Below are 25,050 nucleotides of genomic sequence, written 5' to 3'. Positions count from 1 at the left end.
CCATAGAAACTCTACTTGTCGATTAAAGGCAAGAGGATTCAACTCATTGTTGGGACCATCAGCAATCACTAGCCAGCAATGAACATAAAAGAAGAGTGGGAGGCTGGGCTGAGGATACAGAATACCTTTGCATGGTAACGCTTTAAGAACCAAATGGAAATGGAAATTTCTATTTTTGTGGTCCAAAATGGTCACATGGTGCTTTTGTACAGTTCAAATCACACAAATCCTTGGTAAAAGAGGTGAGTGTCAGGTTGATAGAAGTAGGGTTAGTGGAGTGCTGGAATATGGATTGGGGAACTTGGCCAGGGCACTACAATGGCATATAGTTTTACTGTACAAAGAAAGCTAACTTTCAAGTCTGGGCTATAGCATGTGTTCAGTAAACATTTACTTAATTAAAAAGTTGTTCAGGCCAGCACTGGGGTAGTCACAGTGGGACATAGGAAAGAAGAATGGACCGCTGTGCCCTAAAAGAGCTTACTCCTTTTTGAAGAAAAACAAAACAATTAGAGAGGAAAAGATACTCATTTTCTCAGTGTGTGGAATTAGAGCACTACAACCAGTGAGCATGCAGGTGTTCAGAGAAGAGAAGCTGGAGATCACCATTGGCAAGAAACGCTGAAGAAGGTTTGCAGGTAGAGGGAAAGATAAAAAATAGGAATAAGCAAAGGGACAAGCTATCTCTTATCACCAAATTCCCTACCAATTCTGACCATGCTTTCCAAACTAGTGCTCCTCAATCTAGATTACAGTGATGACCAGTTCGTCCATCCTTTTTTTTAAATGAAATTTATTGTAAAATTGGTTTCCATACAACACCCAGTGCTCATCCTAACAGGTGCCCTCCTCATTGTCCATCCTAAAGAATGTTCTGCAATACACTAGTCCTGAAGATGCTTCATTTTAAAGATTTCCATAAAGTTGAGGAGTGCTGCAATTTGCTCTTGGAGATTCACAATGCATATTAGCAAAATAAACTCTCTTAAAAGTCCTGTAATAAATAAGTCAGTTCTAATGTGGTTTAATCCAACATTTCTGAAAACAATTTGACTATGGAAATTTCGTTTGAATAGATTTTGTTTGAATAAATGCTGCTAGTGTGCTAGAGAACATACTATTGAAGATACCACTACAGAAAAGTAAACAGTTTAAATTTTCTATCAAAATCTCCAAAAATGAGGGATAATAAGAAGAGAAAACAGGGTAAGGGTCTCTGGAATTAAGTACCAACTGCTGTCATTAAAGAGGGAAAGGGAGAAAGAATGGACACAAAGCATTTTAAAAGCTACAGAGTCATGGTTGGAAAACAGTTCTGAACCAGTACCCATTTCTAATTCCTTTAGCCCATGCTAAGCTGCATATGACATCTGAGTGTGTTAGGTTTGATGAACAAATAACCATTTCAGCTGAAGGGCAACAGTAAACAAACATCAAAGCACCTTTTCTTATTGGACCTCCTGATACTAAAGTGTTCTCTCTCACTTTCTTTTTCTCCTTCTCTCTCTCTCTCTCTCTCTCTCTCTCTCTCTCTCTCTCTCTCTCTCCTTTATGTCTATCTCTATTTATCTGATAACTGTACTCCTTTTTTAGTTTTAAACTTGTTTCAGTCCTGGTTACTGAGAATTGGGGTGGGTCATTGACCTTAGAAAGTAGAGACGTTCTCATAGTTTCTCTTGCTTCCCAGGAGAGTGTGTTGGCTGTAGCTGATGAGGAAATCATGTCCAAAGAAGGAGGGCTCCCTGGAGGCATCCTTTCCCTGGAGATGTGTAAGCAGAAGGTGGTAATCACTTGGCAAGATTGTCAAGAAGTAGAGATTGGTCTTTATGACTTCCAACCCTAAGAGTCTAGAATTCAGTTGATGGTTGTCAAATCTCTCTTCACATTAAAATCTCATGGGGAGCTTTTCAAAATGCAAATGCCTGGCTTTCCCTCCAGATGAATAAATTCAGAACCTGAGAATTGGGGACCTAGGTGGGTCCTAGGCGGGTCCTAGGCATCTTATTGTTTAAAGGCCCAAAAGTGATTCTAATATGCATCCAGAGTTGAAGAACAGCTGGCTTAGATATTTTTAATTCTTCACTAAAAATGCTGATGCTAGTATGGTAGATCCTGTGATTTATATTCCAGATTTATATTCCATCAGAGTAGGTGTCTGCCAACATGGGATGATCATGGAGGGCACTGGGTAGATTTACCCTTCTTAAGACCCTAGATTCTCTTTGGACTAACAACTGTGCTAGAAATTCTCCCTATTAGAGGTGTATTCTAATGTATCATGTTAGGCCTCCAGAGTCCCCTCTTAAAATGCAAATACCCTCTGGAGACAGAGTACATTAAAGCTATTGTTAAGTCACTGGCACCATGTCCTTTAATGGATCAGCCTGTCACCTAACAAGGCCAGAAAGGAGTAGGGAGAGTACATAGAGAGAAACATTACTTACTCAGACTTTATGCCAAGAATTGCATCAAAAGTTTACTGTCTTCCTTCTCTGTACTCCTCCATTGCCCTCTTCAGTTTTAAGATTACTCATCTGACCCCTCTACATTTGCTGCCTGTGAACTAACTGTGAGTCATTTTTATCTATTTTGTCCCTGTTGGTGATAGCATATTTGGTATCCTATAAAGAACTGGGATAAGGGAGCTATTTTTTGATGGTAACAATTTCTTCGAGTCTTCTCTTCTAAACAATAGAGTCAGAATAGCAAGTAATGCAGGCTGTGCCTATATAGGCCACCAAATTACCCAATTATCAAATTGCTTGCCAATTGGTCAGCCAACTTAATGAAATCAACCTAATAAATTTTAGCAAAAAAAAAAAAAAAGGCAAAATAGCAATTTGACCCCCCAGCCCCACTGGGGAACAGTTCTTTGAGAGACCTAACCAAAATGACCAGAAGTTCTGGAACCTTGTTGTCAATTTCATTGACATCTCCTCAATGCATCACTTGACCACTGATTAAACCACTGGATGGGGGTTTGACATTCTAACTTCTTAGTGACAGTTTTAGGTTTTCAATGGATACAGGCTGGGTAGAAATGATAATAAACCTCTTTTATTGCCAGAATCTACTGTATCACTCCTTATTCACCCCTAACTCTCTTAGCCACGCTTGGCTGTCATTGGACATGCATTTTTGTCCACACAGTCCCATTTCAATGATTGTATCTTTTTCTGCACTCTAAATACCTAAATTTGCCCTTATCAAATATTTCAAAAATCAGTGTGTTCTTTAGTTCAAGTCATATAACACAGCATACAATTAGTGCCACTTAAAATGCTCTTATTTTCTCTTTTTCTAATGACTTAAAAATTCCACCTCCCCCTAATGACATAGCATTACTATTCTCTTGGGTCTTTGTTTCAAAGGTGCTCTAGCTTCTCAGATATTTCATCCACCTTCTCTGGCTAAATTTTGATACTTGATATCCTCAACGTACGGGTTCATTTGGTTTGTAGTCATGTCTTCATCATCCTTACTGGATTCATAATTTAAGTTAGCGAAAATTTCAGTTAAACTGATTATATGGCATCTGTTTATGTGACTGAGTTAATTATTTGCTTTTATTCATTTTGATCCCTTTGGTATGTGTATAGGCACATCCTTTCTGAAGGCTAGGACTGTGTTCATGAACAGAAAGCAAAGGAAAGAACCGATCTGGATAATACAGGTAAAAATGCTTTGTCCTCCATTATTTGGATTTTTCAGATTGCTAAAGATGGATTTTGCCCAAATTATCCAGACCACTATAAACAGTTAATATTTTTTGAGATTTTATATAGGTAAATGTATGTATTTTGATCCCTTCTATTACAAACCTAGCTGAGACTAAGAGCCTGAAGTATTACAATTGCCATTTAACCGGTCTTTTCTACCTATGGTTTAAGGGTTGGCAAATTCTGGCTCACAGGCCAAATCCACCCTGCATTCTTTTTGTAAATGAAGTTTTATTGACACACAGTGACACCAATTTGTTTATATATCAACTAATGCTGATTTTAGACTACAATGGTGGGGTTGAATGTTGCAACAGAGACCATATGATCTAAAATATATACTACCTGGCCATTCACAACAACCTTTTGCTGGCCCTTGCTCTTATCTCTTCCTCATTGATCTTGTATGTCAGTGCCATATTCATTTTTCTAAAATACCAATTTCATCATGTCAGTCTCCTGCAGAAAAATTTTAAATGCATAAATGATATGCAGCTGGTAGGCACTGTTACAGCCTTACCCTTTTCATTGTTAGTACCCACACCATGCTGTTAAGTATTTTGAAAATCACCTTTGCTTAAATGGTTTTGATTTGTGTGGAATAAAATCAAGCTCCTTGGCCTAGCATTGAAGGCTCTTTCGAATTCCCTTCTTTTGAAATGCCCTGAACTCTCCTCTCGCCTTTTATAAATATGGAGATCATTTGTCCACATTTACTTCAGACAATCTCAGTTTATACTTGTTACCTTTATGTAACAAATGGTGCCTCCTTTCACTCTCAAACATGTCCTAGACTGGACAAGAAATTATATGGTTACCCTAGCTATAAACCATATTATTCCTTTGAGGATCATTTCCAACTCTATTGCTCCCATGAAATCTTTGATATCTTGAAACTACACAGCTCTTTCCTTCTTTCAAGTTTTCTTAGTATCTAGAACACTCATGTTAAGGTATGTAGTCTTAAACTAGATGTATTTTTACTTTTGTAATATTGACCCTCAGAATATAAGCTCTCTTTAGATAAGAACCATGCCATATTATTTTTCCGTTCGACACATGTGTATTGAGCACTTTCTATGTGCCCAGAAGTGGGAACTGCTTCCACTGAGAAGCAGGAATTGAATCCCATTTATGATAAGACCAGCCCTGCACCTATGAAGCTGGCATAAGGTGAGTACACATCCCCGCAGTTGATGGGGAAGGCAGTGTTAAGCCATGTGGGACAGTAGCAGATCTGTACTGCTTACTTCTAGTAGAGATAAATCAGAGACGGTCTCCTAGGGAAAGGGCCAGCTGGGCATCAATAAAGCCTCCTGGCCCCACCAATATTGTATCCCTTTGTCGCATTGTGGTAGGCTGCCTGGTGTTCATGTCATATATTTCATATCTGCTCAGCTCCTAGATTATCTCCCATATACATTAATTGCTTTAGGTATATGTATTGATTTATTGCTTCATTTATAGATAGATAATTATCTACAATCATGACATAGAAAACATCTTGGAAGAAGAGCTATATTCTTTAAAATCTAAAATGATACGAGCATCGACAATTCTATTAACCCATCTCTGCTATTACCAGGATGATTCTATTGACAAATCTTTAAGTTTTAAGTGATTTTTTTAGGCTCATCCATTCAGTTTGAGTGGCCTGACAGTTTTCATTCTCAGAGGGATGTAATAGAGTATTGCAATAGGAGCCATCGGATTGAGATTTCTATTCTTGGATCCGTCACAATCACTAAACAGTTTAGGTCTCATTTTTCCCATCTGCTAAAGAAATAAAGTTAGATTGGATGACGTCTTAGAGCTAATATTGTGTTCTATTCAAAAGTGAGTTAATCAACAGGTGATTTGCACAACATGGGTCAGGATAAGTAATATATTCCATAGAGCTACCTGAATTTATCCTCAATTAAGTTATCCACCTCAAATTGACTTTCTAATGGCCATGTTTAGTTTAATTATTCCAAACTGTGTTCTTGAGACAGAGAAAAAAATCATTTGGAGTGTGTGTGACTGTGTGTATAATAAACACATATGTTCTGATAAGGAACTGATCTGGTTAATTAAATATTAGGAGAGGAAGATTCTGGGAGCATGGTGAACTGAGTTAGGAACTCAACTCCTAACTACAAGCTCTTTGCTTCTCCTGAGCAAAATGGGGACTAGTCCTCATGGCATCTGGGTACAAATAAGACCTGGGGCTTTGTTAGATCCAAGTAAGAAAACTGAGACAGGGTTTTCTCCCTTCCTGTATACCGTGTAAGTGTACAAAAACCAGCAGCAGGTATCGTCTAAGGTAAAGCTTATAAGTTACTAGATCTTGACTTTTACAGACCTATGAATCTTTATGTAGACAGTTGATATTGGCCTTACATGCAATTTCCAGGTCACACTGCCTCCTAAAAAATCAAAGAAGAAATGTAAGAAGTGATTCAGGTTCTTCTTTCCTGAGTCAGAAAGAGTACGAGGGATATAAGAGAGCAAAGACACTGCTTCCAAGTGCCTTAGTAAGAGACTAGCACCCTACCTACTTCTATACTCTTGGCTTACAGAGATAGAGAGCACTTTGCATTTACCACAGGATTGTTGACACATATGATATGACACCTACCAGACCTGAATCCCAAAGAGATGACAGTAGAAGGTACTCCTCACCTAGAGAAAGATCAAGCAAAACAAACTCAGTACATGCTCAGTAAAAAAGAGCTGATGGAAGAAACAGATGAAAACTCTAATAAAAAATAAGAGCACTGAAGAAGTTTCAAGTGCAGTAAGGAAAACATTTTTCTGGAACAAGAAAGAATAATTTTCATCTATCCAACTCTATAAACAATTGAAACAGAAGACAGTCACAGTAAGATGTGAATTGGTATACACACATTAGGATAGGTGGACTGGGAATCTGTTTAAAATGTTTGGTGAGGACTTAACCAAAGAAGGGACCTACCTTAAGAGAAACTGTGTAACAGTCTAGAGCAAGGTCAGGCAAACTATAGCCCACAAGTCAGATCTGATTAGCCACCTATTTTTGTAAGGCCTGTGAGCTAAGAATGCTTTTTATATTCTTGAATTGTTGAATTTTTTAATTTTTTTAGATGAAATTTATTGTCAAATTGGTTTCCATACAACACCCAGTGCTCATCCCAACAGGTGCCCTCCTCAATGCCCATCACCCACTTTCCCCTCCCTCCCATCCCCCATCAATCCTCAGTTTGTTCTCAGTTTTTAAGAGTCTCTTATGGTTTGCCTCCCTCCCTCTCTAACCTCTTTTTTTGTTCCTTCCCCTCCCCCAGGGTCTTCTGTTAAGTTTCTCAGGACCCACATACAAGTGAAAACATATGGTATCTGTGTTTCTCTGTATGACTTATTTCACTTAGCATAACACTCTCCAGTTCCATCCACGTTGCTATAAAAAGCCAGATTTCATTCTTTCTCATTGCCACATAGTATTCCATTGTGTATATAAACCAAAATTTCTTTATCCATTCATCAGTTGATGGACATTTAGGCTCTTTCCATAATTTGGCTATTGCTGAAAGTGCTGCTATAAACATTGGGGTACAAGTGCCCCTATGCATCAGCACTCCTGTATCCCTTGGGTAAATTCCTAGCATTGCTGTTGCTAGGTCATAGGATAGATCTATTTTTAATTTTTTGAGGACCCTCCACACTGTTTTCCAGAGCGGCTGCACCAGTTTGCATTCCCACCAACAGGGCAAGAGGGTTCCCGTTTCTCCACATCCTCTCCAGCATCTATAGTCTCCTGATTTTTTTCAGAAAAATATTTTTAAAAAGAACATTTCAGGGGCACCTGGATGGCTCAGTCGGTTGAGTGTCCGACTTCAACTCAGGTCATGATCTTGCGGTTTGTGAGTTTGAGTCCCACACCCAGCTCTCACCTGTCAGCACAGAGCCTGCTTCACATCCTCTGTCCCCCTCTCTCTGCCCCTCCCTTGTTTGCAGTCTCCCCCCAAAAAATAAATATTAAAAAAAAGAATATCTCATGACATTTGCAACTTAGAGGAAATTAAAGTTTTAGTATCCATAAATAAAGTTTTATTGGAACACAACTATACTCATTCATTTATGTATTGTTCCTGACTTGTGCAAAACGCAGGAATGTGTAGCTGCAATAAAGACAGTAAAGCTTGCAAGCCTAACATGTAGCTACTAGGCATGTGTGCCTACTGAGCAGTTGATTTGTGACTAGAACAAATGAGTTACTGTAAGTTTATTTTTATTTACTTTTAGTTATGGTAAAGTTAAATAGTCACATGTAGTTTGTGGCTAGTGGCTGTGTCTTGGGCAACACAAGTTTGGAACAAAAAGTGCTAAATAATTTAAGCAAAATCTAGGCATTATGGTGGTAGTGACAGTAGTGAGAAAAGCGAAAAGCAAAACTGGAAATCATAATATCATATAAAGTGAATTTAAGGTTTAATGCATAACCCAGAGTAAGAGGGATATTAAAGTAATGGTAAAAATCACACATGTGTTTATACAAAACTACACAGAATAATAACTATTAGAAATAAAAGAAAAACTTTATAAAATAAAATCATAGTGGGATATCATACATATCATTTTCAGAGCAGGTTGACCTAGTAAACATAAAAAATTATGTAAAGGAATAGAAGGAAACAATCAACAAACTTGATTAAGTAACTACGTATAAGAACTTACATGCCTCAAAGAAAGAACACACATTCTTTGATATGACCATGGAACATTAACAAAATTGATCAGATATGTAGCCACAAGGAAAACCACAAAACAATGAGAAAATAATATGTTACTGGTTGAAGTCCTTGATCATAATCTAACAATATTAAAGATGAAAAGTTGGACATAAAAATATTAATGACTTGGAAACTAAATTAAGAAATATTTGTAGATAACTCTTGGATCAAAGAGGATATAAAAGAAAATTACAAAGTACCTAGATGGCATGGAAAGGAGACACATTATACTAAAATCTATAACATACTGAAAACTGTAGTCAGAGGAAAATATATAGTCCTAAATCTCTTCATCATAGAGGAAGAACAATAATAAAGAAGTTTGCTCATCTTCAAAAAGTAGAAAAATAACAAAATGAAGTTTAAAAAATTAGAGATAAAAGCTAAAAATTAATGAATTTTTTACAAACAACAAAAAAGAAAAGGCAAAGGAGTCCAAAGCTGGGTTTTTTTTTAGGAAAATAAACTTTTAATGTTCCTGTTTCAGAAAGAGAGTCAGACAGAGAGAGAGACAGAGTCAGAGATTGCCAAAAAAGATGTGTAGGAATAAGAAACAAACATGATCATGAAGAGAAATAATGAAACTCTGTGGTAACAACATTGAAAGTCTTTCCAAAATTGACCCCAAAAGAACTTAAAAACTTAAAAATATAATGCCTAGACCAAATATCAGAGAGGAAAATTGAAAAGGTAAATGCGTTACCACTGAAAAAGGCTTCATCTGGGACACAGTAGTTACCACCAAGTTTTATATGACATTTAAAGATTAAATGTCATGATATATAAATAATTCCAGTTCATAGAGAACAATGGAAGGCTCTCCAATCCATTTTATAATGTCAGCAAAACTTCCATTCTAAAATTTGATAAAAATAATGTTTGAAAAAATTTGGCATACAAGGTGACAATCCAAACAAGATTGTTATGAATTACAATATTAAATAGGGACCCTCTAAGAAAATAACTCAAAAACATACTGAAATAAATGACAAGGGAATTAAAATGATGTATTTGAAAATATCTATTGAACACAAAAGAGGGCATTCGTGGAGGAATGTAAGAACAAAAAAGACCTAAGTCATATAGAAAGCAAATAATAAAATGGCAAATGTAAATTCTGCATTATCACTAATTACATCAAATGTTAATGGTTAAACACTACAATTGGAGGCAGAAATTGGGAGAATAAATAACAATATTCTCCAACTGCATGCTATCACAAGAGACACTTTATTTTTTTTTATTATGAATATAATTTATTGCCTATTTGGCTTATATACAGCACCCAGTGATCATCCCAACAAGTGCCCTCCTTAATGCCCATCACTCATTTTCTCCTCTCCCCCACACCCCCATCCACCCTCAGTTGGTTCTCTGTATTTAAGAATCTCCACAAGAGACACTAATTCTAGGACACCAATAGTTTGCAAGTAAAAGGATGGAAAAAAAGATATACCATTGAAACAGTAACCAAAAGAGAGGGAAATAACTATACTAATATCAGAGAAATATACTCTAAGGCAAAATTTGTTACTACAGACAAGAAAGGACATTTAAAAATGATAACAGGATTCATCCATTGAAAATACATAGAAATTATAAATATATATGTGTCTAACCAAGCACCAAAATGAATGAAGCAAAACCTGACACACTTGAATGAAGAAATAAACAACTGAACCATAACAGGATTCTTCAATACCCCACTTTCAATAATAGAACAACTAGATGGAAGATCAACAAGAAAATAGAATATTGAACAGCACAATAAACTAACTAGAACTAACAGACATCTTTACAACACTCTTCCTAACAGCAGAATTTACCATCTTCTCAAGTGCACATGGAACATTCTCCAAGATAGACCAACCGTTAGACCATGAAACAAATCTTAATAATTTAAAAGGATTGAAATTACATAACGTATATTTTTTTACCCCAATAGTAGACGCCACAGAGAAAATTAGAAACTAATATGAGATGAATGAAAATGAAAACACAATATACCAAAACTTTTGGGATGGAACTAAAAGTGTTCAGAGGGAAATTTATAGCTATTAATGCCTATATTATAAAAAATAAGATCACAAATCAGTAACCTAATCCTCTACCTTCGAAAACTAAGAAAATAAGTGCAAATTAAATCCAAAGCAAGCAGAAAGAAGTAAATAAAAAAACAATAAACAAAGCATAAAAAAGAAATAGAAAATAGAAAAACAACAGAGGAAACTAACAAAACCAACAGTTGGCTCCTTAAAAAAAAATGAAAAATTGAAAAACTTTTAGATAAACTGACCACAACAAAATGAGAGAAGAATCAGGAATGAAATAGAAGACATTACTACCAACCTTGCAGAAATAAAAGAATTATAAAGAAATTCTATGAACAACTGTATGACAAAAATTAGATAACCTAGATGAAATTAACAAATACCTAGAAAGACACAAACCACTCAAACTGTCTAAAGAAGCAATGGAATATCCGAATATACCAATAATAATCGAAGAGATAAAATTAGTAATCAATAAATTTCCCACAAAGTAAAGCCCAGTACTGAATGGCTTTACTTTTAACTTTTGCCAAAATTTTAAAGAATTAAAACAAGCTCTTTTTTTTTTATATTCTTTTAATTCTCAAGCTAGTTAACATACAGTGTAGTCTTGGCTTCAGGAGTAGAATTCAGTGATTCATCACTTACATATAACACCCAGTGCTCATCCCAACATGTGCCCTCCTTAATGCCCATCACTTATTTTCCCCACCCCCATCAATCCTCAGTTTGTACTCTGTATTTAAGTCTCTTATGGCTTGCCTCCCTCTCTGTTTTTATCTTATTTTTCCTTCCCTTCCCCTAGGATCATCTGTTAAGTTTCTCAAACTCCACATATGAATGAAATCATGTGACATTTGTCTTTCTCTGACTGGCTTATTTCACTTAGCATAATACCCTCCAGTTCCATCCACGTTGTTGCAAATGTCAGGATTTCATTCTTTCTCATCGCCGAGTAGTATTCTATTGTATATATATGCCACATCTTCTTAATCCATTCATCAGTTGATGGACATTTGGGCTCCTTCCATAATTTGGCTATTGTTGATACCGCTGCTGTAAACATTGGAATGCACATGCCACTTTGAATCAGCATTTGTGTATCCTTTGGATAAATACCTAGTAGTGCAATTGCTAGGTCATAGTGTAGTTCTATTTTTAATTTTTTGAGGAACCTCCACACTGTTTTCCAGAGTGCACATTCTTCACAGAGGTAGAACAAACACTCCTAAAATTTGTATGGAACCACAAAAGACCCTGAATAGCCAAAGTAATGTTGAAAAAGAAAGCCAAAGCTGGAGGCATCACAATCCCAGACTTTAACAAGTATTACAAAGCTGTAATCATCAAGACAGTATGGTATTGACACAAAAACAGACACATAGATCGATGGACTAGAATAAAGAACCCAGAAATGGACGCCCAAATATATGGCCAATTAATCTTTGACAAAGCAGGGAAGAGTATCTAATGGAAAAAAGACAGTCTCTTTAGCAAATGGTGCTGGGAGAACTGGATAGCAACATGCAGAAGAATGAACCTGGACCACTTTTTTATACCATACACAAAAATAAATTCAAAATGGATGAAAGACCTAAATGTGAGACAGGAAACAATCAAAATCCTATAGGATAAAACAGGCAGCAACCTCTTTGACCTCAGCAGCAGCAACTTCTTACTTGACATGTTTCTGAAGGTAAGGGAAACAAAAGCAAAAATGAGCTATTGGGACCTCATCAAGATAAGAAAGAAAAAAACTTCTGCACAGCAAAGGAAACAGTTAAAAAAAGCTAAACGGCAATGAATGGAATGGGAGAAGATATTTGTAAATGACATATTGGATAAAGAGTTAGTATCAAAAATCTGTAAAGAAATTACCAAACGCAACACCCAAAACACAAATAATCCAGTGAAGAAATGGAAGAAGGCATGAATAGATACTTTTCCAAAGAAGACATCCAGATGGCAGACACATGAAAAGATGTTCAACATCACTCATCTTCAGGAAAATACAAATCAAAATCACAATGAGATACAGTCAGAGTGGCTAAAAAAAAGCTCTTTAAAAAAATAGAAGATAAAAAATAACACATTCCAACTTATTCTATGAAGCCAGCATTGCTCTGAAACACCATGATGAAGTAGGAATTATCTCAGGTATGCAAGCTCGATCCAACATATGAAAATCAACCCAATATACCTTATTAATACAATAAAGAAAATCAATGCAATATACCTTATTAATAAAGAAAAAACACAATCCTAGAAAAACATTTGAAAAAATCCAACATCTTTTCATGATAATAACACTCAACAAACTAAGAATAGAGGGGAAGTTCAATCTAAAAAAAAGGCCAACTACAAAAAACCCACAGCTAACATCATACTTAATGGTGAAAGACTGAAAACTTTCCCCCTAAGATCAGGACTAAGACAAGGATGTCCACATCCACCAATTCTATTCTACATTGTACCGGAGGTTCTAGTCAGGGTAATCAGACAAGTAAAAGATATAAAATGTATCCAGGTTGGAAAGAAGTGAAATTACTCCTATTTGCAGATGACATTATCTTATATATAGAAAACCCTCAGGAATCCACAAAAAATATTACAGCAAATAACAAGTTCAGCACAATTGTAAGATACAAGACCAACATACAAAAATCAATTGTCTTTTTGTACACTAGAAATAGATAACCCGGAAATGAAATTAAGAAAAATAATTCCATTTACAATGGTATCAAATGTTATTAAATACTTGGTAATAAATTTAACTAAAGAAGTGCAAGATTTGTACACTGAAAATTACAAAGCGTTGTTGAAAGAAATTTAAAAAGATATAAATAGATGGAAAGATATCCCATGTTGATGGCTTGGAAGACTTACTATTAACAAGATGGCAATACTGTTGTACCAAAATTTATCTACAGATTTAACTCAATCTCTTCCAAAGCCTTTTTGTTTATTCTTGCAGAAGTTGACAACCAATATTAAAATTCATATGGAACCCCAAATAGCCAACATAATCTTGAAAAAGGACAAAGTTGTAGGGCTCACTAGAAAGCTTTTTCTGTATTTTAAAACTTACTACAAAGCTACAGTGAGGGGAGCCTGGGTGGCTCAGTTGGTTACGCCACCGACTCTTGAGTTCGGCTTAGGTGGTGATCTCAAATTTCATGAGATCAAGTGCAGTATCAGGCTCTGTGCTGACAATGTGGAGCCTCCTTGGGATTTTCTGTCTGCCTCTCTCTCTGCCTGCATGTGTGTGCACTCTCTCTCCCTCTCTCTTTCTCAAAATAAATAAACTTTTAAAAAAGCTGCAGTGATTACAACTGCATGGTTTGGCATAGGATAGACATAGAGGTGAATGCAATATATTTGAAAGTCCAGAAATAAATCCTAACATTTATCATCAGTTGACTTTTGGCATGGATGATAACACTACTCAATGGGAGAAAGAGTAGTCTTTTCAACAAATGGTCCTGAGACAACTGGATATCCACATATAACACAATGAAGTTAAACTACTGTGCATCGTTTACTAAAATTAGCTGAAAATTATTTAAAGACTTGAATGCAAATGCTTAAATGATAAAAACTCTTAGAAGAAAACATAGTGCAGGGGCACCTGGGTGGCTCGGTTGAGCGTCCAACTTCGACTCAGGTCATGATCTTGAGGTTTAGTGAGTTCGAGCCCCACGTCAGGCTCTGTGCTGACGGCTTGGAGCCTGGAGCCTGCTTTTGATTCTGTGTCTCCCTCTCTCTGTCCCTCCCCTGCGTGCACTCTGTATTTCTCTCTCAAAAATAAATAAACATTAAAAAAAATTTTAAAGAAGAAAACAAAGTGTAAATCCTTGTGACTTTGGATTTGGCATTGGTTTCTTAGATACAACACTAAAGCAATCAGCAAAAGAAACAATAAATAAATTGGACTTCTTCAAAATAAAAGCTTGCACTCTGTATTTGTCTCTCAAAAATAAATAAACATTAAAAAATTTAAAGAAGAAAACATGGTGTAAATCCTTGTGACTCTGGATTTGGCATTGGTTTCTTAGATACAACACTAAAGCAATCAGCAAAAGAAACAAAAATAAATTGGACTTCATCAAAATAAAAATTTCTGAACTTCAAAGGATGCTGTCAAGAAAGTGAAAAGACAACTTATAGAATGGGAGAAGATATCTGCAAATCATATATCCAATAAGATTCTAGTATCCAGAATATACAAAGAACTCTTAAAACTCAATAACAGTGAGACATAAAAATGGCCAACAGGAATATGAAAAGGTACTCAACATCACTAATCATCAGGGAAATACAAATCAAAACCATGAGATATCACCTCTCACCTGTTAGAATGGCTATTATCAGAAAGAAAAGAGTCAACTAGCGCTGGTGAAGATGTGAAGAAGAGAAAGCCTTTTACACTGTTGGTGGGAGTGTAAATTGGTGCAGCCACTATGGAAAACAATATGGAGGTTTCTCAAGAAATTAAAAATAGAACTACCATATGATTCAGCAATTCCACTTCTGGGTATATTTCTTTAAAAATGAAAACAAGGGGCGCCTGGGTGGCGCAGTCGGTTAAGCGTCCGACTTCAGCCAGGTCACGATCTCGCGGTCCGTGGGTTCGAGCCCCGCGTCGGGCTCTGGGCTGACGGCTCAGAGCCTGGAGCCTGTTTCCGATTCTGTGTCTCCCTCTCTCTCTGCCCCTCCCCCGTTCATGCTCTGTCTCTCTCTGTCCCAAAAATAAATAAACGTTGATAAAAATGAAAACAAGATATCACAGAGATATCTGCGCTCATGTTCATTGCAGCCTTATTCACAATAGCCAAGATATTGGAAACAATGGCCATCAAAGGATGAATGGATAAAGAATATGTGGTATATTTATACGATGGTATATTATTCAGCCATGAGAAAGAAGAAAATTCTGCCATTTGTGACCCCATGAATGGACCTTGAAGACATTATATTAAGTGACATAAGCCAGATAAAGAAAGAAAAATACTGCATGGTTTCAATGATATGTAGAATCTGAAACAAAAAGGTCAAAGGTCAAGTTCACAGACACAGAGTATAAAAGTGGTTGCCAGCGGCTGGGGAGTGTCAGGGAATACAGCCCAAGAATAAAAAAAAAAAAAAAAAAAGAATTTTTAAAACGATCAAAGAATTTCAATAGACATTTATCAAAAAAAAATTAAAATGACTGATAAACACATCAATAGATGCTCAACATCATTTGTCACCAGGGAAATGAAAATGAAAATCACAAGGAGATACCGCTTTACAACCACTAAGTGTGCTTGTCAAAAAGACAAAAATAATAAGGGTTGGCAAGGATGTGGAAAAATTGGAACCCTCATATATTATTGGTAGGTGGTAATGTACAATAGTCCAGCTGCTTTGGAAAAGTTTTGCAGTTCCTCAAACTGTTAGCTATAGAGTTACCATATGACCCAGCAATTTCAGTTTTAGGTATATAATCAAAAGGGTTGAGAACATATGGTCACCGAGAAACTTGTATACATATATTCATAGGAGCATTGCTCATAATAGCCAAAAAGTAGAAATAACACAAATATCCACCAACTGAGGAACGGCTTAACAAATCCATGCTATGGAATATTAATTAAGCCATAAAAAGCGATGAAGTACTGATACATGCCACAACATGGAGGAATTTTGAAAACATTATGTATGTACAGTTTAAAGGAGAGGATTTTATAGTATGTGAATTATATCTCAATATAGTAATAGTAATAATATAATGAAAATCTTCTGAGAAATCTAGGGTACTACATGTTATAATGTAGAGAGTATATGGGAAATCTAGGAAAGCTAGAATCTTTAAATTAAAAGCTAGATATATTTGACCATTTAAAACTAAAAACTTCTATGTGGTAAAATGTCATACATAAAAATGCCATAAACAAAAATTCATAACGCTGATGAAAGATTGAGGATTACTATCTATAAACAAAGAGCTCTTTTAAACTGGAAGGAAAATAACAAACCACTTAATGGAAAAATGGGTAAAGGTAATAATAAATAATAGCTTCATAGAAGAGTAAAACAAAAAGATTGACTAGCAGTCAGGGAAATGCAAAGTAAAGTAAAAACGAGGTAACACTATAAATCCATCATACTGGTAAAGTTTAAAGACCAATACTGCCCATATATTGCTGATGGGAATGTGACATATTACAGCCATTTTGGAAAGCAATCTGGAAACCTCTATTAAAATAAAACATTAATTTGCTTCTTAACTCATCAGTCCCATTCCTTATAGTTTATTTCATTGTAATAAAGTCATATGTGCAAAGATGTTTATTGCAGCATTTCTTGCACTGATAAACCGACAAAAGCAAAAACAAATTAGAGAATACCCTATACTATAGGGAAGACAATCAATTATTATATATCTACTCCACAGAATATTATACAGTTAAAATTAATGCAGTGATGCTACTTCAGATGACTAGGAGAGATTTCCAAAACGTATCCTGGATTTAGAAAAACAATATGCAAAAAAGTATGTATAATATAACCCCACTAAATAATGACAAAATCCCATATATGTGAGTATATGAATGAGCATGAGAAAACATGGAAGGATGTATACTAAGAGTAACATGGGCTACTTAATATAAAGTAAAAATGAGGAAAAGGGAGAGCAAGCAAAAAGAAAGGGGGAAGTAAACTTGCAAATTATGATCACGTTTGTATAAAATTATATATGCATCTATATATTTTAAATGTTTATTTAGAATGAGAGAGAGAGAGAGAGAGAGAAAATCCCATGTAGGCTCCGTGCTGTCAGCATAGAGCCTGATGCAGGGCTTCAACCCATAAACTGTGACATCATGACCTGAGCAGAAATCCAATAGGTCACTTAAACAACTGAGCCACCCAGGCGCCCCTATATATTTTTGTTTTAAATATTTGTTAATGAAAATCTTACTAAAATGTTTAAATACAGCCTCCTGTCTTACTAAGCATTCAATATGCTTGGGTGCTATAATCAGGCGTCCTGGTTCCAAATCCAAGCATTGCCACTTATTTGCTCTGTGATCATAATTAAATTACCCATTCTTTCTGTGCGTTAGTTTGTATGTATAAAATAAGAAAGATGACAGTACCTCCCTTATGGAATTGTTTTGAGGGTTAAACCACATATAAATTACAGAAAAAAGTGCCAAGCATATAGTGAGCTCTCTATACACATTAGCTATCATCATCTGTAGGGTCTTCATTTTCATATATGGTAGCAGAACTATACCAAGAGAATGATAATCAGGAGACCTGACTGTTGTTACCTTGGACAAATCACCTATTTACCATAGCTGGCTTAAGGGTCAAGTAAGAAAGCGAATGCAAATTTACTATGCTTTGCGAACTGAAAAGATCATAAATTTTTTTAAAAAAATTATTATTGGGCTACCTGGATGGCCCAGTTGGTTGGGTGTCCGACTTCAGCTCAGGTCATGAGCTCATGATTCGTGAGTTCAAGCCCCATGTTGGGCTCTGTGCTGACAGCTCAGAGCCTGGAGCGTGCTTCAGATCTGTGTCTCCCTCCCCCTGTCCCTCCGTTGCTCATGCTCTGTCTCTTTCTCTCTCAAAAATAAACATTAAAAATTTTTAAAAATCATTATTATATAAGACTATTAGACTCTAGTAGTACAAAATGAGGAGACATATGTAATCATTCTAAGAAACCTCCTACAACAAAAAAACTGAAAACAGCTTAACTTCAAGCAAGTCATTGGTAAAAATGTCACACACTTATTTTACTTTGATATTATGATATTGGAATTGGTTGGGGGAAAATGATTTTGACTGAAGGGATTGTAGATACAATAAGAAGCTTCATATAGAACTTACCTAGAAAATTTATACTTGTTTAAGTAACTGCAAATGTCCCAAAGCTATTAGGTGGGAATAGCTACAACTTTCAAGATTTTGATTTCAAGTTACTCAGAATCCTGAATATTCTATAAAATTAAGGTTTGGAAGAAGTATTATACTTTAGCCTGGAAGAGAAACCATGGTTCAATTAAATTAGTCATTGATGATATAATGATGCGCTTTCTGATCGTGGCTTGGAGTTTTTATTCATGTAAATAATGTTTTAAATGTTCAATCTATCGAGATGTATTGCTTAACAGGAGAGTGTATAGGAAAGACAATGTGTGGGATTTAGACTCAAAATGCCTGGGTTCGCTTCCAATTCTGATATTACCTAGATGTTTGACTTTGGGCAAGTTACTAATCTCTCTGTCCATGAGTTTCCTCATCCAAGAGTGAATTTAATAGTATCTCGTAAGGTTATTGGAGAATTAACTTAAATGAGATGCCATATATAAAAGCAGCCCAATATCTTTGTCTTTGCAGGCATTCAGTAGGTGTAGTTTCATTTGGTATTTTAATAAAATGGAGGCAAGAGGTTCAGAAGTGTCAGATGAATGGCGAAGCATACTAATCATTTTTTTTTCCAACATGCATAGGGAAGCCTCCCTATTCAGTCTGTGAGTCCATATCCCCAGAAAATACCATCCAGCAAATGGTCACCATGGTATGTAGAGAGAAGCAAATAGCTCCTTGATAGTAGGTCTTACAAACCCAACACACTGGATTTGGACAATGCGGTGGGCATAGTTTTGACAGCAACGTCATTCTTCCTCTGTTATTTAATGACTCCGTAATAACCATTATCTTCCCTGTGTGGCACTCATGCCCCTGCTTCCCACCCTCTTTTGGAAACAAAGCTACACCATTTTCTACACAATTAAATACTTGGAGATGTTTCCGGACAAGCTGAGAAGATTCGACTTTTCGTTGATTCTAGGTTAGGAGGCAGGTCACTGGAGTTTAAAACAATTGTGTAAATGTGAATTTGATGTCATGCACTGAAGCTTACAGTTGATAAGCTTATTAGCTATAGTTAGAGTCACGAAGATATTACTTTGAACTCCAGATACATTCCAACTAACAGCTTTGGGTAGTTTCTGCCACTCTAATCATCTCACTCTTTCTTTTTCTTTACCTCCACCATTCATCACATACATCTACTTTGTCTAAGATATCATTTTGTTACTCACCCAACAAATTACTTAATGGTTTCCCTAAAGTTTTGTTGCCTAACCTTTATCACCATGGAGAATGTTCTATACACAGAGTAAAGGGCATAGTGTACAGGTACTTCAGTATGCCCATCAACCTTTTTCTATGCTGTTGAAAATGTGAATGGTCTTTCAACTGAAGAAGAAGAGAAGTAAACGGAAAAGAAGAAAGGTAGGGAAGGAAGAAGGGAATCTATTATCTGACTAAATAGCAGGTACTTGCACGTTGTATAGGACAGAACTAGACTTTACAAATTCTAAGACTTCATTATTTCTCGCTCTTCATGGGGCCAGAAGAGACATACAAAGATTAGGTATGTTTATCATAAGCTGTTAGTCTGCGAAGACTGGATCTGGCTGCAAAGGTCGATTTTTGGATCCTCGCCTTCACAAAAAAACCCACACAGAGGCCCCATGCACATGCCTAGCTCCATTCAAGCCTGCAGTAACTCTTTATTGAACTCTCATGTAGGAACTCGTGGTGTTGGTATATAGCGCTGACCTTTAGAAGAATGAAGAAGACTTTAAAATGTTCTCTCCCTCTCTCTTTGCTCTCACTTTTTGCTCTTGGGCTGATTATAGGCATATTAAGTTCATTCAGTTCCCTATTTATAGATTGTTATGAAATCTGGCTGTCAGTAATCAATAACTCTGGGCTTGAAACTTTCTGAAAGAAAAGTATCTTTTGTAGATATTAAAAGGTGTGCTTTTTATAAAGAGTAATTAAGGCACAGTGTCTGAATGGGGGGGGGTGATTATGAGATCACATCATCTATAATGAGTACACCATGTAATTCAAGTGTCTTACTTAGAGAAGCTGGTAACACAGAACCCATATAAAGAGTAAGAAGAAGCTGGAGTGTAAGTATTTCAGTAAGGAAAAAATAGCTCTTAACAAAAGCTACCTGACATTATTACTAATATTATATAATAACCCAATCACACATATTTTGTTTCACTCATCAAAATGATGATGGCACATGTAATCTCCTTCAACTGTGAAAACTATTTGCTCATTCATTCCACAAACATTGAACACCTATTATGTGCCAGGGATTGCTTCAGAAAGCTGGAAATACATGTTGAACAAAATAGACATTGTACAAATCTGACGGTGGTAAGTGCAATGGAGAAAAATAAAGAAGGGTAGAAGAGAGGGGGTGACAGAGACTTCTATATCAGATTGGGTGGTTAAGGAAGGCCTCTCTGGTGAGGTAACATTTGGCTTGAAGGGAAGAGTGTTCCGGAGACTGGAAGAGAAAGTTCCAAGTCTCGGATATAGAATTGAGGAAGATTGTGACAGGTCCTGGTATACACAGCAGAAAGCAACCCATGGGGGTGGGTAGGCAGGGCCGAAGTAAAACCCAAGTCAAAAAGGTAACTGTAAGTTAGGGTTGCTCGTACAAGTTTTTGTGGGTGGTGGTTTTTTTGGACACACATAGATGCTTAAGAAATATTCGTAAAATAAATGCTGTGCGTAATTACAATGGGCACCAAAAGTCAGCTCATTCCAGGTATAAGAGATCTCACCAATTAGCAACTTCCTATGTCGTTGTTGAAGCAATAGCCACAAATAAGGTTGTTAGAAATGATTGAAGACTGTGTTCAGAAGTGGAACACAGCATAAGAAAGAGCATAAACTTTAGTCAGACCAGTGAGTTTCAGTCCCAATTCTTTCAGCTACTTACTAGCTGTGCAACCATTAGCAAGTTATTTAATCTCTGCCCCAATGTCCTCATTTATCACATGAATATAAAAGTGACTTTCTCATGCATTTGCAAAGATTATAATAGATGGTGCATGTGAAATGCCAAGCACCACGTCTGACACATACTTAATAAATAGTAGCTCCCCTCGCATTCCTTGCACGTGTCTTGTGCTTTAAAACTGAAAAAACAAATTCACCTGACATCATCACATTTGAGTCACACAACAACCCAGGGTGGGGGGCAGTGCCACGGTGAGCAACATGGGCTGCAAACACTCAAAAATTTGCAAGGGAAGGGACAGCCCATGGCTAAGTGAGCTGGGGGAAGGATGGCTTGCTCTATTTAAGCCCTGCCTACTTGGCAAAGGGTATATGCCAGTCCTATTTGGAAAGGGTTGAGGGTAGCACCGATGAAATCATTGATAATGACTCCTTGGGGATTTTCAAAAGACTTTGATTATGCCACATCTACTAAGTTGAACCATATGAACGTTCTGATATTGCCTGGTTTTTACCTACAAAAATTGTGATTTCACATCGTTCAACCTACTACATCATTACTGATTTTTATGAGACTTCTAAAAGTTTTTTTTTCTTTCCTTAAGGGCTGAATCAGGGGAGGATTAGATTACTTGTTCTTCCCCATTCCCCTGCAAATAAAGGCATAAATAATGTTTATTTGGTGCCAAGAATGATGAGTACCATGTGACTGTCAGATGGTAATGTCATATTATTAGCCCTTTGTGCATTTCATATTTACAGCGGCATGTGGCTGAACTCAAGCTTATCTTTTATCTTCCTCTTGTTCTGACGGGGGGCAGCCAAGTTTGATAGGTCTGTAATTTGAGCAAATGCTGTGAGGGAGACTAAAGAACAGCAGGAACAAATTGGTGCCATTCTGTTCACATGCTAGAGAGAGAGTGTAAAAAGGCAGTTTACTTCCCTGGTTGGGAGAAGTGGGAGGGAAAGATATGGACTGGTAGCGGAGAGTAAATTGCTACTATATAGGAAAATGAACTGAATGGATTTTTTTTTTTTTTTGGCTGATGGACTGTTTAATATACAAGGGGTTAGCACAGTGTTTAATGGTTCAAGATGACATCACTGAGTCACAAAATTTTAGACCTTGGAGGGCTTTATGAGATTATCTAGTCCCATCTTCCATTAGAGAGGAGGAAATGGAGATCAGGAGAAGATAGCAATTTTCATAACATCACACAGCTAGTAACTGTGCTCCCCCAAATAGTATATGCCTAACCCAGGAAGCAGGTTCAGGTGTGTGAGGTGAACCAGGAACAACAAGATCAATTTGACTTTTGTTGACTCTTGGTGCATCAGCTTTACCATGGATTGGTCATTTAGTATAAACATGAATCATTCATAATCAGGACATGCAAGTTAAAATATTCACCGGACTATCACTTCACACCTCTCAAGCTGACAAAAACCAGAAATTTGGATATTGCTAAGGATAGGAAGGGATGAGGGTAAAAAGGAACGGACTCTCCTTCACTGCTGGTGGGGGTCAAAGATGATGAAGTCATTCTGGAGAACAATCTGGCACAACTTAATGTAATGATAAAAACACTTATTTTATAGCCCAGCAATTCTCTCCCTGGTATATACTCCACATGAATTTTCACAGGGGTCCATATGGGGACACGTACAAAGATGTTCCCTGCATCGATGCCCAGGGAGGCAGGGAACTGGCAGCTAAGTGTTCGTTCCTGGGAAAGTGGAGAGGTAACATGTGATGGATGTACATACTGCAGTGTAATGCCCCAGTGAGTAGCATCAGGTTAGATGCTCACAAAGAGCATGGATGGCTCTTACATCCATAATGTTGAGAGGGAAAAAAAAGTATAATAACTAAAAGAAGATACAAAATAAATATCATTTACATAAATTAAAATGCATGCATGTAAAACAATACATTTGGAAGAGTACATTCAAGTAAAAAGATACCCAAAAGCACATGAGCACGGTTACATATGTTGGGGAAAGAAAATGGGAAGGGGGGGAGGAGGCTAAAGGGGGAATAAAATTAAAATGAAATAAACAAGAGATAGAATGCCAGATTCACATACATTTTAAAAGAAAACAGATTTCAAATAAATGTTCTATTTGAGACGCACGTTGGACTTTGTCTCCAATCTTGTGGAGCATAATGGTGGGGTGGCACAGAAGATGTTATTTATTGGTTCTGCCCTTAGGGCCACTTTGGTGGAAGAATTTGAGAGGCCCTGAACCACCTTGGTGTCTTCATTAACAACCTTCTATTTAACACTCCCTGAAGAGATGTTGAAGCCCAAGAAGCCTGTTGGACCTGCTTCCTATCATTCCCACTTTCAGCTCCTTGTTATTTGGTTCCTGAAGGGAGAGTTCTTTGCCCTGATCACTTTTGTCCCCACCCTTGTTCAGACTTCTGGAGCTTTCTCTTCTCAGCAGAATGAAGGCTTCTTCTGCTTCCCGCTGGTTTCTCCCAGGCGAGTATGCTATAAGGACTGCCACTCTGTACTCACTTCCCAGGCAACAGGAAAATATTAATTACAACCAATGACAGTCCACAATTATTTTACAACTTCCCACTTTTACAATAAAAACGAATGTTGTTACAGCTGCAGAGCAAAGAATTTGGGCGCATGGAATTAAGCATCTGAAGTTGCACAAGGAAGACAGAAAAAACAGGGACTCCTCTCTTTTAAGATCACCCAAAGGAGCTTGGTCAGAAATGGAGTGCGCATGGAATAGGAGAACTTGGGCAGGCCTAAAAATTTGTAGACAAGTGTGAGAAAAGCTGGGCCACGGGGACACGTTCTTTAGTAACAATGTCCTATATTTATAAAGAGCACACTGATGAAGAAAACAAAAGAACAATTTGTGAGGCTCCAATGAAAGAGCAGATGTGGGAATAGTGTAAAGTTCCAAGCTAACCGTAGCATTTACGTATTTTCATATTTACAATCTGTCTAGTTGCCAAAGCTTATAAAATTTCCAACAGACATCGCCTACCATTTTCTCAATAACAACAATCTCAAAAATCCTTCATCTGGATCACCTTCCTCATCACTACTGAACCATCTACTTTCTCGCCCTTTTGTTCATTTGATAGGTATCAGCATCTCTGTCACTCTATAGTATCTATCCTAACCTCCAACAAAACAGTAAAGGGAGATGAGCTCCTGTCAACCGGGGCCAAAAAGTTTTCATCACGCGGATCACACATGGTTTTAGGGAGTTGCATGTAACTCCAGGAAAAGTAGCACCAGGAGTTGCTTGAACGGTTTTATCCTATTTTCTCAACTTTTAAACTTCAGTAGGTATTGGAAAGTAGGTTCTAGAACCAGTTAGACGTGGGTTCAAGCCTTGGCTCTGCCATAGAGTAGCATGAAATGTAACTCTTCTGAATCTCAGTTTCCTCACACTAGCCAGTGCTTGGCATAGAGCTGGCATTCGTATGTCTGAAGAACTAAAATCTGTAAAATGATAACGAACCTAGCTTTTTTAATAGGATTTCTGTGAGATAAGCAATATGTGGATAAGCTATTAGTATGGTCTAAGCATTACTTATACATATTATAGTGTTTGGTGTATGGAGGCATTCAAACCTTGACCACTTTCCTTTTGGTATTTCTTTCCCCTCTAAATTCCATGCTGACAATATTCATCTACTCTACCTCTCTGCCCATTCCCTTTGGTATG

Source organism: Acinonyx jubatus, chromosome X (genome assembly GCF_027475565.1).
Source record: "Acinonyx jubatus isolate Ajub_Pintada_27869175 chromosome X, VMU_Ajub_asm_v1.0, whole genome shotgun sequence".
Classification (NCBI taxonomy): domain Eukaryota; kingdom Metazoa; phylum Chordata; class Mammalia; order Carnivora; family Felidae; genus Acinonyx; species Acinonyx jubatus.
This window is presented reverse-complemented; position numbering follows the sequence as displayed.